Source organism: Gorilla gorilla, chromosome 13 (assembly GCF_029281585.2).
Source record: "Gorilla gorilla gorilla isolate KB3781 chromosome 13, NHGRI_mGorGor1-v2.1_pri, whole genome shotgun sequence".
Classification (NCBI taxonomy): Eukaryota; Metazoa; Chordata; class Mammalia; order Primates; family Hominidae; genus Gorilla; species Gorilla gorilla.
This window is the reverse complement of record NC_073237.2, coordinates 24495964-24511619: the sequence shown is the minus strand read 5'-3', so window position 1 is coordinate 24511619 and position 15656 is coordinate 24495964. Positions and strand designations below refer to the sequence as shown.

Genomic DNA, 15656 nt, shown 5'->3' with positions numbered 1-15656 from the left:
GGCTTCACATAGATTCTGATAGAGTTAAGCATCCTAAGGAAAAGGCTCTTCTTCTTTTAGAAATTTCCTTGACTGTATATAACTTTTTAGGGCAGCTGGCTTTGTGGGAGAGGAGTGTTGCTTAATTCCATCAACTACATGTATTTTAGGTCCTAGACACTTATATATTTAAAAAAATCTGCAATAGTCTTAGATAGATGCATGCTGCTTTATGTTGTAAACTGAAGCATCATTCATTTTACCCTCTCCAAACCAACGTTCTTTCCAAGGTAACTGATATCTTTACCAGGAAACTACTAACAACTTTTACACAATATTTTCCTCACTGAAATGTTATAGGTAGCCTCACTTGGGACATTGCTACACTAGTATACAAAATGGAAACAATTCAAAGGTCCAAAAATAGGATCTTAAGCATGTAAAGTGGTTGGTACACTTATTCAATTTGATATTATGCAGGCATTAAAATTAAAGTTATGAAGACTTTATAATGATATTAAAAATGCTATGAGTTACTAAGTGATAGAAGCAGAGGTTAAGTCACAAATCTGTATACATTTCACTATCTATTCCAAGATACATAGTGTAACCACTTTGACGTATTTTTAATTTTTGGAAGTCCATTACTAGAAAGTCCTGGATTGATCAAATGCACACACAAAATCTAGAGAATGACATAATACAGTTCCTGGCTTTTCACCTCAAATCACTTTTAGGTCCATTATGAGTCCGTTTGGATGGAGATCAAGAAGTCTTTTCTGTCTTGGGCTGCTCTGTTTTCCTGTTCCCTTAATGTCCCATTATCTTCACTCTTTGGCTATTCAGGGTTAAACTTCTTGTTCCTCTTGGCTCACTTAAGTGCTGTTTAGTTTGCCATTTTTCTAAAAGCTGGTGCGTGTGTGTGTGTGTGTGTGTGTGTGTGTGTGTATCTCAAAGACACATCTCACTCCTGCCTTATGGACAAGCATCCATAATACAAACACACTTTTAAATACTAAGATAATCAACTTCTTAGAATGTCATTGTTCTCTTTGTTTTGCTTCTATTTTGCTAAAGTGGTTGGGGTCTTTATGGACACTTGCATTTCTACAAAAACTAACGAGATAAGAAGGAAGCCCCATCTTCCCATATTTAGTAGGGGTGGGATCAGAAAGGAATCTTACCAGAATATTTATAGTACCTTTATTAGATAGCAAATTGCATTTCATTTTTCCATTTTTCCCTAATTTCCAAAGTGTATTTATGTTTTATATTACTTTCACATCAAAGAAAAACATGCAATAGGAAATTATGGAAACTTAGAGAATGAAAAAACTTTTTTTTTTTATTGATAAGGAAGTTGAATTCCAGGTCAATTAAATGAGGTATCCAAGGTAAGTGTTGATGACAAAACCTAAATTCTTAAAACAGCTCCATCATTTTCTAGCTTTATTACATAGAGAACTCTTTTTTCCTTTCCACACCTCAGTTTTCTCATTTACAAAATGAGGCTAACTGGTTAGGTTGTGGTTTCTGTGCAGTTTACTCATGATATGGCACATGTAAAGTGTTTAGCACCAATTCTGTCACATAATGGGTAATGGATACATGCTATTTCCCTTCCCTCCTGGTTGTATAAATTCCTGGTGCAGAGCCTTACCAGCATACCAGCAAGAATCCCCTCTTGAGTCACTGTAATTACTCTGCTTTATTAAACTTATATACAGTGTCTTCTGTTATGGGCTAAATTGTATCCACCCAAAATTTATATATTCAAGCCCTAACTCCCAGTACCTCAGAATGTGACATTGGAGGTAAGGCCTTTAAAAGGTAATGAGGGGCCTGACATGGTGGCTCATGCCTGTAATCCCTGCACTTTGGGAGGCCGAGGTGGGCGGATCTCTGGAAACAAGAGTTCAAGACCAGCCTTGCCAACGTGGTGTAGTCCTGTTGAGAGGTGACAGCCTGCTGGCAGTCCTCACAGCCCTCGCTCGCTCTCGGCACCTCCTCTGCCTGGGCTCCCACTTTGGCGGCACTTTAGGAGCCCTTCAGCCCACCACTGCACTGTGGGAGCCCCTTTCTGGGCTGGCCAAGGCCGAAGCCGGCTCCCTCAGCTTGCAGGGAGGTGTGGAGGGGGAGGCGCGAGCAGGAACCGGGGCTGCGCGCAGCGCTTGCGGGCCAGCTGGAGTTCCGGGTGGGCATGGGCTTGGCGGGCCCGCACTCAGAGCAGCGGGCCGCAACGAGGGCCTTAGCACCTGGGCCACCGGCTGCGGAGGATGTACTGGGTCCCCCAGCAGTGCCGGCCCACCGGTGCTGCGCTCGATTTCTCACCGGGCCTTAGCTGCCTTCCCGCGGGTAGGGCTCGGGACCTGCAGCCCGCCATGCTTGAGCCTCCCACCCCCTCTATGCGCTGTGTGTGGCCCGAGCCTCCACGATGAGCACCGCCCTCTGCTCCACGGCGCCCAGTCCCATCGACCACCCAGGGGCTGAGGGGTATGGGCGCATGGCACGGGACTGGCAGGCAGCTCCACCTGCAGCCCCTGTGCAGGACCCACTGGGTGAAGCCAGCTGGACTCCTGAGTCTGGTGGGGACGTGGAGGACCTTTATGTATAGCTCAGGGATTGTAAATACACTAGTCGGCACTCTGTATCTAGCTCAAGGTTTGTAAACACACCAGTCAGAACCCTGTGTCTAGCTCAGGGTTTGTGAATGCACCAATCCACACGCTGTATCTAGCTACTCTGGTGGGGCCTTGGAGAACCTTTGTGTGGACACTCTGTATCTAGCTAATCTGGTGGGGAGGTGGAGAACCTTTGTGTTTAGCTGAGGGATTGTAAACGCACCAATCAGCGCCCTGTCAAAACAGACCTCTCCGCTCTACCAATCAGCAGGATGTGGGTGGGGCCAGATAAGAGAATAAAAGCAGGCTGCCTGAGCCAGCAGTGGCAACCCGCTTGGGTCCCCTTCCGGACTGTGGAAGGTTTGTTCTTTCTCTCTTTGCAATAAATCTTGCTGCTGCTCACTCTTTGGGTCCACACTGCCTTTATGAGCTGTAACACTCACTGGGAAAGTCTGCAGCTTCACTCCTGAAGCCAGGGAGACCAGGAGCCCACAGGGAGGAACGAACAGCTCCAGACGCGCCACCTTAAGAGCTGTAACACTCACCGCGAAGGTCTGCACCTTCACTCGTGAGCCAGCAAGACCATGAACCCACCAGAAGGAAGAAACTCTGAACGCATCTGAACATTAGGAGGAACAAACTCCGGACATGCCGTCTTCAAGAACTGTAACACTCACCGCGAGGGGCCGCGGCTTCATTCTTGAAGTCAGTGAGACCAAGAACCCACCAATTCCGGGCACACTGTCTCTACTAAAAATATGGAATTAGCCAGGCATGGTGGTGCACCTCTGTAGTCCCAGCTACTCGGGAGGCTGAGGCACAAGAATCCCTTGAAGTGGGGAGGCGGAGGTTGCGGTGAACCGAGATTGCACCACTGCGCTCCAGAGTGAGACTCCATCTCAAAAATAAAATAAAGTAAAATATTAAAAAATAAAATGAAAGGTGATTAGGTTAAAATGAAGGCATTAGGGTGGACACTAATACATTCTGACTGGTGCCCTTATAAAAAGAGAAAATTTGGTCACAGGGAGAGATACCAGGTAGTATGCACAGAGCAGAGACTATAGGAGAACACAGTGAGAAGGGGTCCAAAAAGAGATTTCTCAGGAGAAACTAGACCTACTGACACCCTTATCTTGGACTTCCAGCCTTCAGAGCTGAAAAATAAAGTTTTGGTGTTTAAGCCACCCAGTTCATGGTATTTTTGTAATGGCAGCCCAGGCAAACTAATACACCTTTCATCTTTAAATAAAAGTTAGACTGCTTAAAGGAAAATACTGCTTTATACTCATTTGTAATGATAGAAAATGATCAATAATTTCCTGAAAAAACTGTGATTTTTATTAAGTGTGGAAACTTTGTTTTATATTTCTTTGAGTTCTCCCATGGAGACCTAGCTATTGAGGTTATTGGCAGCTATAATGTGATAATGAGGATTATCAGTAATTTTTTTTTCCTTTTGCAAAAAGTGAGCAGAGTTGTGCTTTTTATGAAGTCATAGGAGTAAATTCATTTAGAGCTGAAAAGATTATTCCTTATTGCCTGTACAGACATAGGTAGAGATAATTAAATCTGTAAATGTAATTTCTAAAATTAAGATTAATGACCAGGAATGTATGATTCCCTCATATGCTGATGACCTCATGTTGTCTGAGACTAAATGTTAGGGCTTCTCAATATCTTTGTATTAATGACTATGATTGAGTTATTTTAAATGTAGTCAGGATACAAGATTAACTTGTCTATGTTGGAAGTTTGTCTTGTATTTTTCAGAGGATCAAAAATAGGCAATCATAAAAAGACAAAGTCAAAGGATTTTTTTACTGAGCTTTAAAAATTGCATTTGATTCTCATTTTTTGAATTGTGGGAAATGTGGGAAAAACTGAGTTATCTTAATTAATTTATGGAAGGGACATCAAGAGATGAAAAAATTTTGCAAGGTTTTCAACATTTGCCAAGCCTAAAGCTCAAAGGCAAAGTTAGCATAAATGAGAAATGCTCTGAACAGTAGGTTATTAAGTTTATTAATGAGAAAAATGCAGAAAATAGTGCTTAAATAAGTGAGAAGTCTACTTCTTTCTGAGCAGAAATGTTGTTTGTATATCCTTTCAACAATGCAGGTACATATATATGCATATATACAAGGAATATTTTTCTAATGTCTCATTATCTTAACTTGCTGAATAACCTTTGAATGTTAATTAAAACCTCAGAATCTCATTCACACATCTGTAAATAAAAGATATTAAATAATCTTCAACATACCTTCTAACTCTAGTATTTTATAGTTTTATTGTATCCAGGGTTATGAATAAAAGAGGACAGCAGATGCAATGTCACTTAGGGAGGCTACTTGTCACACAGATTCTGCTAGCCCCTTAATGACAATCTCTGCAGAAGGGGCAGTGACTAACATGAGTTTGAACACCAAACCCATCCTTCAAATGGTGGGAATTCTATTTCCTGCTGAATCTTCAGGACTAGAAGAGTACTTGCAACATGGAAGACATCCAATACATTTGTTGGATAAAGGAACAGATTAATATTTCCAGTGCTTTTTGGATTGTTGTGATCTATTGTGGTGTAATGTCCCATATTTTTAAGGGTCGTGTTTACATATGTCTAGTCAACTATATTTCGCTAGAGAGCTAGAGAATTAGAGAAACATGATCACTTGTTGCTGGTAAACTAAACTAAATGATCTGAAACATCAGCAACATTTTAAAGAATCTTTTGTGGTGTTCCTCTCATATAGAAAACCAGAAAACTTTGTCTTGTCTTTCAATTTCTTCCTTCATATCTTCTATTTTCTTCTCTTATTTTTACCCAACTCTACTGTCGCTAGGGCAAGTATGTATTCTCTGAATGTAAACTCTATGAAGGCAGAGGCACTGGCTGTCTTTTGAATACACCTAGGACATTGCCTAGCAATAATGATACTAAAAGATATTTGTTTAATGAATGAATGGTAACATTTATAACCACAGAAAGATAAAATAATGTCTGGCTCACTTTTTACTAGTAATGGGGAAGGGTAGCCTGGAAGGAAGGGAGTGATGTATGTATGTACATTTATAATACATCAAGAGAGATATACTGTAATTTCCATTTTTTTTTCAAAAAACAAGAACTCTTTGTGTCTTATTATTTTCTTGGTCAAGTTATAGTGAGAATGTTTATGAGAAAAAAAGGCCAACATTTAAAATGCTCAAATTTCTAGCCATTCTTTTAAAAAGCTTGATTTCAAAAGGGTATATTGTAAATTTTAGCCATATGGAAAATAAGAATTGAAGACAACAGAATTATCCTCAGTATGAGTTGCCTCAGACATGGTTCTTCTAGAGGGTAGCTTAGCAATGGCCTTCCCCTCAGGTAATTATCACAACATTTCTGTGCATGTCTGAGTTTGGTGCACGCTTTCTGTAACTTAGGAGCCTGAGATAGCTGAAAAGCTATGCAAGTACAATAATCAGAATGGGAACCAGCCGGGCATTCTGACTCAAGAGGGATAAAAAGGAAATCAGCTGCCTAATGAGGCTCTTTCTTTGCCCCCTGCCCTTGTGAAAAGTAGAGGCTACAGTATTTCATTATGAATCTGTGTGCTTCGTTTCTCACCCTACCTGTGTTTGGGAATCAAAGGACATTTCTGTTAGGTCTCACCCTTGGAGCTCTTGTCCTTACTCATGCCTTGAACTATTATTACCTCTATGCAGGTATCTTCCCAAATCTGTGTGTCAAGTCACATCTTCCTCAGCCCTTGTCATCACTATCCTGCATTCCAACTAAACAATTTTTATTTTTATATATTGCCTATTTTGACGTATAGGTGCAGACTTTAAAAGAGTCAAAATTATATACAATATTTCATTTTTTTCTCAAAAAGTAAATTATTAAACTTTATGAACTGGACTTTTATATTTTTCTTCTTAGCAGATGTGTTGCAAAAGATCAAACTTTTTTTGTTTTTTTAGAAGTAGGGAATGTCAGAGCAACTTGCTGGCTTTCTTTTTTTATTTCCTAAATAAAAGCACTGAGTAAGTGTAGCATGTACATCACTTTAATGTTGAGACTGCAGAGTCATATTGGAGAGATTTATTCTCTCCTTGAATTCAACTCTGAAAATAGCTTGTACTGACATCAGGAACTTTGCATCCTCATCTTCGTAATCATATGGTTCCTACAGTCAGATTTAAGACAGAGAGTTTATTGCAACTGAAAAAATTATTTTAAAATGTGAAAGACTAGTTGTTTACTAAGACTTTTCCATAATACACTTGAAGTTTATATCCAAGAAGCATGTTTTTGATCAAGTATATCTAGGCATTATTTATATGTTTCAGAAATTCTTAAATATTTATGTATATATGTCTCAGAAATTCTTAACTTTTATAAACTGCAACTTAGTCATTCTGGTCTTATATCAAGTCTTGCTGAGATATTTCCTTTACCTGCCCAAATTCTAGATTTGAAATGAGTTTGAAATATATATATTTAATTTACACCCATCTATGTTATAAAAATATTTGAAAGCTATATGATCCATGGTGTTGAAACTTTACTTCTGCAGGGAATAATGTCCTTCTGGGGGGCCTTTCTCACTTACAAGGTGATTTTCTCCACCACGGCTATCAATCCTTTCTTACCATGGTAGTAATGGTGGCAAAGGGAGGAGCTGAGTTTGTCTTTTTAGCCTTAGATTATCTAGATGTGCATTTCTTCTTCTACAGCTATAGAAAGGAGATCATCTCCATTGCCATTTCTATACTGTAAGCATTCAAGACTCTGGACTTATTTTGGCCTAATTACATGGTTCCTCTCTACCTCAGTGTGGTTGATTATGTATTCTATTTCCTTATGTAGTGTGTCACACTGGCATCTCTCCATGAGGTATTTGCTTTTCATCTACATAAAATGAGTCCCTTTTGCCATGGAGTTTCACCAGAAACTGACAACACTTGCCTATGGTTTAGCTGAACAACGTATATATTTTTATCATAACAGATATCTTTTAAAAGTACTATATATTGAAATAGGAATCATTAAAATTTATTAAAAGAGATTTTAGAAGAGTTCCATGAAGATATTTGACAAGAATGTTTGACAGTATACTTTGGGAGAGACCGAAGTAAAGAATTACTCTACATTAGTTTCTTGGGAACCTGAGGTTTTCTCTCCTGTGCTATATTTAGATGTGTGGCATGTCTAATTTTCTGCTTCCATGCCTCACTGTTCTTCTAGTGCTTATCGTAATCCAGCTAAAGTGTCAGGTCCAAGTGTGGAGAAAACATTCTGTCCTGAGTAAGCCAACTTGCAGCTGTATGAGGACCCTCTGTGCCAGTCACCGTCATCCTACCATTCACCCATGCATTCCTGACATTGTAAACAGAAGTCGATAAATGTTTTCTCAGTAAAGTAATTCTGAAAACTTAATTCTAAGTGTTGTATTAACTTAGCAAGACTTGAAGTGCCTGGAATGCTGGCCATGTAACTTGGTTGATCAGAGGGTACCAGCTGCCAGTTAAATTTAAATAAATGCAGTTCAGTTCAAGTCAGGCCAATTTGGTTCAATTAAACTCAATTCAGTACACACCTATTGAGCACCTACATGGCCAAATACTGTGTTATGTTCTCAGTATATGGAGACAAATAAAATACATTTGATGTCTGCAATCTAACAAGCAGCGTAAGCAGACAAACAAAATAAACTGAATGTGGTTTAATAAGTAGAATAATAGAATTATCTACACAATGCTGAAGTAACCAGTGTATGAAGTAATTAATTTTTTTAACGGGGAAAAATGCCACGGTGGACCTCTATTAACTTCAGTAGGGATGACACCAGGTTCAAGAGGCTGAAGAAGAGACCCAGAGCCAGCAAATGGGACATAGAGTTGAAGTGAAATTACATACAGCGTGGTAACCAGTGATGGCAGGCTAGACAGAAGAAATGCATTGCATCCAGAAATGGTCCAGTGGCAGGGGCTGGGCAGGAGAACCACAGCTGCTTGCAAAAGGCATGCGGTTTATACAGCGTTTTCACTTAGCATCCTCCTCCTAACAACCTCCATTTAGCAACCTTCATTTAACCCAAAACAAAAGGCGTCACTCTCCTGTACAGCCTGTGTTCCATGGGATGGTTCAGGGGTTCAGGTGTTGCTCATAGATAAGGAATGGGTTTTGGGTTGGCCACTCCTGAACTCCTTAGCTAGGAACTCTGAACACACATTCAGGTATATCTCCCATACAGGGTCATTCTCAGGGTATGCTTAAATTTAGTTATTGCTATCAGGTGTGTCTACCATACAGGGCACTATGGTGAAGGGCATCTCAACAAATGTTTCCTGAAAGAAATTAGAAATTATACACAAATACGATTTTGAAAGATGACCAAAAATGTGCTGAGTTTTAGGGTGTGGTCAAGTTTAGACAAAGGGAAGAACATTGAATACACTCCTCCATGGTGATGGATAGACTCGTATGCACATGATACTAATCTTGGCTATTTTAATACAGTTACTTATTCACTGATTATTTTCAGGTGCACACATTGTTTCATCCATACCGTGGCAAACACGTACTAGATCAAGCGAAGTAGAGAAATGGGTTAAGGTATCACATAGCCAAGATACTTGATATTTGATGTAGCGGTGTATTTTTTTCAAAGAGAAGTCATTTAAAAATCTCATGTTTTAGCCTCAGCTGCTTTTCTCTCTTTCATGACCTTTCAATTCTGCCTAATTATTAGCACTGACACAGTGCTACCTGACTAGTCAGCACACTTGCTGATAAAGGTGCATTTCTTACACATTTTTTTTTTTTTTGCATTTCACTTCACAGCCCAAGATTTATTAACCAGGGTCTTTAGGGAGGAGTCTCATATGAAGACTTCAATGCTTTTATAGGACATACTGTACTACATTTATAAAAAAAGTACTATAAATAATATTACAAGAGGCAGTACAGCTCAGGTGGCTCTAAAATAAGCTGAGTGCAGAGTGTGTATGATCTAAGATATATGTCGCTCCACCACACTCAGTACATCCTAGGGGTTTTTTGCCTTTGTTTCATTCTCTTTATCCATCATTTCAGGGTCAGTTTCACAAAAGCTTAAAATCCTTCACTTTTTAGTAAAAGATACAAGAAAGGGCACCTCTGGCTGGCATGGGGAAGGACCTTTCCATTTTATTTGATGACATATGATTATTACTTTATTAAGGGATTGTTAGAAATGATGATACAGATGTCTGATTGATATCCTAGGAAGATTGGGAAATTAAAAATTGGACAGATACAGATTTAAAGCTCAGCTCGTCACTCAATAGCTGTGACTTTGGGTGATAAGGTTACTTTCTCTGGGCCTGGCACAGTGGCTCATGCGTGTAATCCCAGCACTTTGGGAGGCTGAGGCGGGCGGATCACAAGGTCAGGAGATTGAGACCATCCTGGCGAACATGGTGAAACCCCATCTCTACTAAAAATACAAAAATTAGCCGGGCCTGGTGGTGGGTACCTGTAGTCCCAGCTACTAGGGAGGCTGAGGCAGGAGAATGGTGTGAACCTGGGAGGTGGAGCTTGCAGTGAGCTGAGATCATGCCACTGCACTCCAGCCTGGGCAACAGAGGGAGACTCCGTCTCAAAAAAAAAAAAAAAAGAAAAAAAGATTACTTTCTCTGATACTTGGTTTTCCCATCTATAAGATGAGACTAATAATAACCCCAGGGCAGGATGTTGTGAAGATACATTGAAATAATATGTGTGTGTAAACAGCTGAACAATATCTGTTGCATAAAATAGGTGCTCATTAAATGGAGGCTATCATAAAAATAAAAAAGTGGGAGCAAAATGTCACACACAAAGTTCCAGTCACATCAGTGAATGTTCTGTTTCCCAAGCAAATGAATGTAGCATACTTTCTGGGGAGTCAAATTCTCATTTCCAAATGGGTGGCATTTCAACTCTCAATCCTGTGTGTTAAATTGACAGTAAAAGTAGAGCAAAACTTGACTTTTTTAGAAAAAATATCTGTGAAAGGATTTTTTTTCCAGTAAAACAGAACGTGGCAAAAGTTTTTGGTTGTTATATGAAAGGTAACTACTAAGAGAAGACAGGAAGATTTATAAGACATAAGTAACAGTCTTTCAGAACAGTAATAGTATGTTACAAACACAAATAAGAGAAGCCATTACAAAAATGGAAAAGGATGTTACTTTTCATGTCTGGGGCGTGTTTTTAGGGGAACATGTTGGTATGAGTGTTCAGCATGAATATCTGTGATTATATGAGTATGCTGTGATTACCTGAGTGACAGTAAGCCTGCTAATGCAGTTGACGGAAGTGGAGAGTGCTGGTGTGGAGAGGTGGGGGGTGAAATTGCAGCCTCCGAGACAATATGTTTTTATCCTGCTGTACATTTCCACAAAGTCAAATAACTGGTGATATTGGACTCCGGAAAAAGAACCAGTGACTTTCTAAGCCAACAATCCCAACTTCAGGCTTACAAAATTGTATGTAGTCCTTGGAACAGCCGTCAAAGTCATTCCATGAATAAAAGGGGCTCCCATTGCCAATAAGTTTGGAAATGCTGAATATTATGTCTCAACACACTACATGTTGGCATATTAAACACTCTGAGAAGTCCCGCCATAGAAAGGAACTAATTAGCGAATAGTTTTTCATTTTTTTTCTTCTGAGACAGGGTCTAGCTCTGTTGCCCTGGCTGGTGTATAATGGCATGATCGTGGCTCACTGCAGCCTTGACCTCCCAGTCTAAAGTAATCCTCCCACCTCAGCCTCCTGAGTAGTCAAGATTACAGGTGCACACCACCATACATGGATAATTTTTTATTTGTAGAGATGGGGATCTTACCATATTGCCCAGGTTGGCTGGTCTTGAATTCCTGGCCTCGAGCAATCCTTCCACCTTAGCCTCCCAAAATGCTGGTATTACAAGTGTGAGCCACTGGGCCTGGCCTTTAACAAATAGTTTGATGATTTCCTAATTGTAACACTGTATCCCTTTATCAAGAAAGTTTTACAAACATCCTTTTGAGCTAGTGACCTAGAAAGCACACTTTGAAAAATCCTGAATTTGGCAACCAGGAAAAAATATAGAATTATACATATGGTAATATACAGTGAGCTGTTTTGGGGAGATGAACATTTATAATTTTATATCTCCTAAAATGTACACCTTATGCTGTGAAGGATGTAGTGGAATCTTTTGGTTCTAGCTTACGACTAGCTGAAAAAAATTTTTGTACTATCACATTAAGCAAGAACCAGTTATTTCATAGTTTTATTTTGCACATTAAGGCACAGGAGATAAATCTTACTGTCTGACGAAATCCTTTTCAAGTTTTGTTCTACAGTTTCCAAGTCCTGATGCAGCTTTCTTCTTAAGTAAAACTATTTTCTTAATTTGAGCAATTCGCCAGGTTGAAGAAAACTTGTAAGCACTGTCAGTACTTGTCAGGAGTAAATGGGACTCTAGAGAGTTCTTTGAAATAGGAAACAGTTGAACAGAATATCATCTTGCTTTCAGCTGTTTGTATAGATGCAATTTCTGCAATTCTATACCTCACAGCTCTAATTTTTCTTCATCTGTGTCTCAGGCTTCCATCAATAATCCTTCCGCTGAAACACACTTGACAAGAGAGGTAGAGTAGACGCCCTTGCAATATCTTCTGAATGTCACTCAGCAGTGATTTGTAAGCGGGTTTATATATTTTAAGGAGAAAAATGTAAAACTAAATAGAAGATTCAATCCATATGAATCCAGATTGGACAAGGGTACTCTTAGTAAAATTTTATAAAATCACCTTTTGATTAGACAGTGGAAATTTTGTAAAACAGAAAAAAAAATCAGTGATTTTGGATTCCTATTGTGGATCTATATCTACAAAATAAAATCGTCTGGTAATACACCTTATTGTATGAATGAATGGGCTGTTTTGAGGACCAGTTACATCCACCTTGTACTGTGATTTTTAATACATGTTTCTAAGCTAGAACCTCTATAATACAGTTGTTACCTTGTCTCGTAACATCAGTATTAGAATAAAGGTCCTAGTCTGTGTGTATACTTTAAGTAAGCAACAAGATTCCTCCTGCTGCTCTTCTGAAATTCAGGGATATCTGGACTAGAGCCTAAAGTCCTTTGTTATTTGAAAATTAAGTTTGAAAACCCAATAAAAATATTCTTTCTGGACAGCAAAAATATTACATTAATTTCATTTGATTTGGATCTTTCTGTTTACTTAGTGGAAGCTCTTAAAAGCCTATTCTGATTATTTTGGAACAGAATTTTAAAAAATTAAGTACGTTTTTAAAGTGATGCCATATAGTTCTCTCTCAGTTTATACAGGAACTATATACTCATATTAAGTTTTCATCATTTGTTTATGGAATAGCATTAGAACTTTCTGGGAAAAAATATATATCCTGGACCGTGTATCTCAATTTCAATATATTTATGTGTCCTGTGTGTGTTTAGTCACACAATGAAAGAATAGCCTATGTAAAGCATTGTCTGGAAGAAGGAGTGATGAGTTTATAATAATAGCCTTTGACTAAATATAAGGATTAGATGAGTTTGGTATGTGACCATAGGCTATCGTTCTACTTTCTCTGGAGCAAATTGCACTGTTTGAGGAATTCCTGTAAGCTCATAATTATAGTGGATAAGCATTTTACAATTTCACATGAAGATCTAAATTGACTAATTGAAAGAGGTTACTTTAAAAGTGGTGAAAGTGATGAGACCTATACGCCCATTTAACATGAACTCTAATTTCCCTCTGTTGAATTTGCGAATTTACAGTCATTCTTCTCCCTTTCATTCAACTCTTCAGGGATCAAAGATTTCTACCCTGTTGGAAGAAGCCACTGTTGAAGTGTGAAAGGCTTCTCTGCTTTCTGCATCCATTTAACCTTTGGACTGCCCTAAAGAGCCAGCCAAGTGTCAATCAGGGCTGATTGGGCACCTGTGCCTGGAAACAAGACAGAGAAATTTAGCTCTTCCAGGTCATCAAACCATCTCCAGATGGCAAAGAACTTCTGAAGTTATGAACCTAACTTGCTTGTGACGCAAATTAGTGATCTAGGGTGAGATGCTTCATTAATGTTTGCTCCTGTGAGCCTCCAAGGTGTCCGAAGTTGGACTGCTTACTCTCACATTTTTTTTTTGCTCTGTAATGTGCATTAAAATAATTTATATTCATAGAGATGGTCCAATAAATTGCATATGGCCAGTTAATAAGCTGCTAAAGCAGAGAAGAAAATTAGATTTCATTTAGAAGAAAACAATATTTGGCTTTCCCCATGGAAATATGTGAAAAAGCTTTAGAAAATTCTGTTAACATTGAGGTCTCAGAAGAGACTGTGATTAAAAATAATAAAAAGAAAAAATATGAATTTCTATCCAGATCACTATTTTTTTATCCAAGTGTTGAGAAAAATTATGCAAACCCATTCATTTGCCCTGAGTTATGATTGTATTATATTAACCTCAGCTGACAATATCCTATGCTAGCTTTGGCTTACTTAAAATTCTGCCTCTTGGGTATAAACACACATCTAAAATTGACTCAGCTCATTTCTTTCTTGCTGGGGTCACTTTACTGGTTACTCCCAACTACTGAACTTATTTTATATGTTTTCTTTTTTACAATATTACATTCTAAAATTTTTGTCACCTAAGAATTTCTCTCTGATGATTTTATTACTCAATTCAAGATCTATAATTACGACCAAATCTCACAGATAACAAGATGCTAAGATGGGCTAATAAGGTTTTGCTTCTTTTACTTTATTCATGGTAAAGTACTGGTTAGAGTGAACATTGCCCAGTCATTTGCAAGTAATGCTGGGACTATCAGGAGTGGCTTGTATTTTCCCATAAACTATCCTAGTGCAGTAGAAATGCCTGACAGTACTTGATGGCTGGTATCTTTGGATCTGAGTAGTTCAGATAAAAAAAGCAATGATCTTAGCAATGTCTGAGAAAGATGTTTTTGAAATTTCATTACTAAAAATAACAGGTGCTAATAATAAATATAAAACAGTAAATATTTGAGTATCTACTTTGTGTTCAATGCCATGTGGATCATTTTTTCAGTAGTATTGCTTTTCAGCAAAACACATTAGGTCATTTAGTACCAGAGTGTGTAACCATGGAGTCTATTTTCTATAAAATATGAGAAAGCTTACTCTCTGCTCAAATTGACTGAAAAGCTACTGCCAGTGGATATTTGAGTCTTGTAGAATTATTCTTTATAGTGCATCAGGTGGACAAAAAAGAAAGGATTCACAGAGAAAAGGTAAGAATTATTACATGAGTTTTAGTGCAGTATAAATGTTGGATGATTCTTTATTCTAGCTATGGGTAGTGCTTTGAAAGATTAAGACTAGTCCTCTCCAGAAGTTCATGATAGTAGAAGATTAGGCTAGAGTGTATAAATAAATTTTTTATATAATTATAAAAATTAACATTTATACTTTAGAAATTATAAAAATAATTTAATTTGAATCCATGAGTGAATTCAATATGTTATCAGATACATGTTTCTTTTCATTTTTCCTGATATAATAATTATAAGTAGGGTATTCTCTAATTGTTATGACTGAAATATCTGATTATGATGCTGATGCAATTTCTACATTAATGTAATCAAATAGATGTACCAAACTAAGTGGAACTCTCGGTATACTGGAATGCTTATTCTATTGTCAGACATTTTGGTATTAAACCATTTTTTATCTATGATGAAATACTACTTGGCCATGGTGCTATTCTCTCAAGTTCGTTCTCACTTATTTGTCATGCTTTCCTTCATGTCCTTCAATAATATGAGCTACGTGAGAGGGCATCCCGTGTAGTCACATTACTTTATGTAATTGCCTCACCTTTTTCTTCAGATTACAACAAAGCATTTGCCGTGGTTTATCGCTAAAGTCGTAATTATTTTCCATGTCATAGATCTTTATTATTCTCAAAAGTCCACTTTTTCTGTTTTGAATGAAACCAAATCTTTCCAAAAATTTATGCTTATAGAAAT

General features: G+C 38.1%; 1 long non-coding RNA gene across 1 annotated transcript in view; it reads left to right on the top strand.

Annotated features, from left to right (window-relative positions):
- LOC115935821 (uncharacterized) overlaps positions 1–15298 on the top strand; it is a 37947-nt gene extending 22649 nt beyond the window's left edge. Inside the window, exon 4 of the long non-coding RNA XR_008668617.2 lies at positions 13452–15298. This is a non-coding gene — a long non-coding RNA (uncharacterized lncRNA). The remainder of the gene's footprint in view (positions 1–13451) is intronic.
- Positions 15299–15656: the final 358 nt, after the last annotated feature.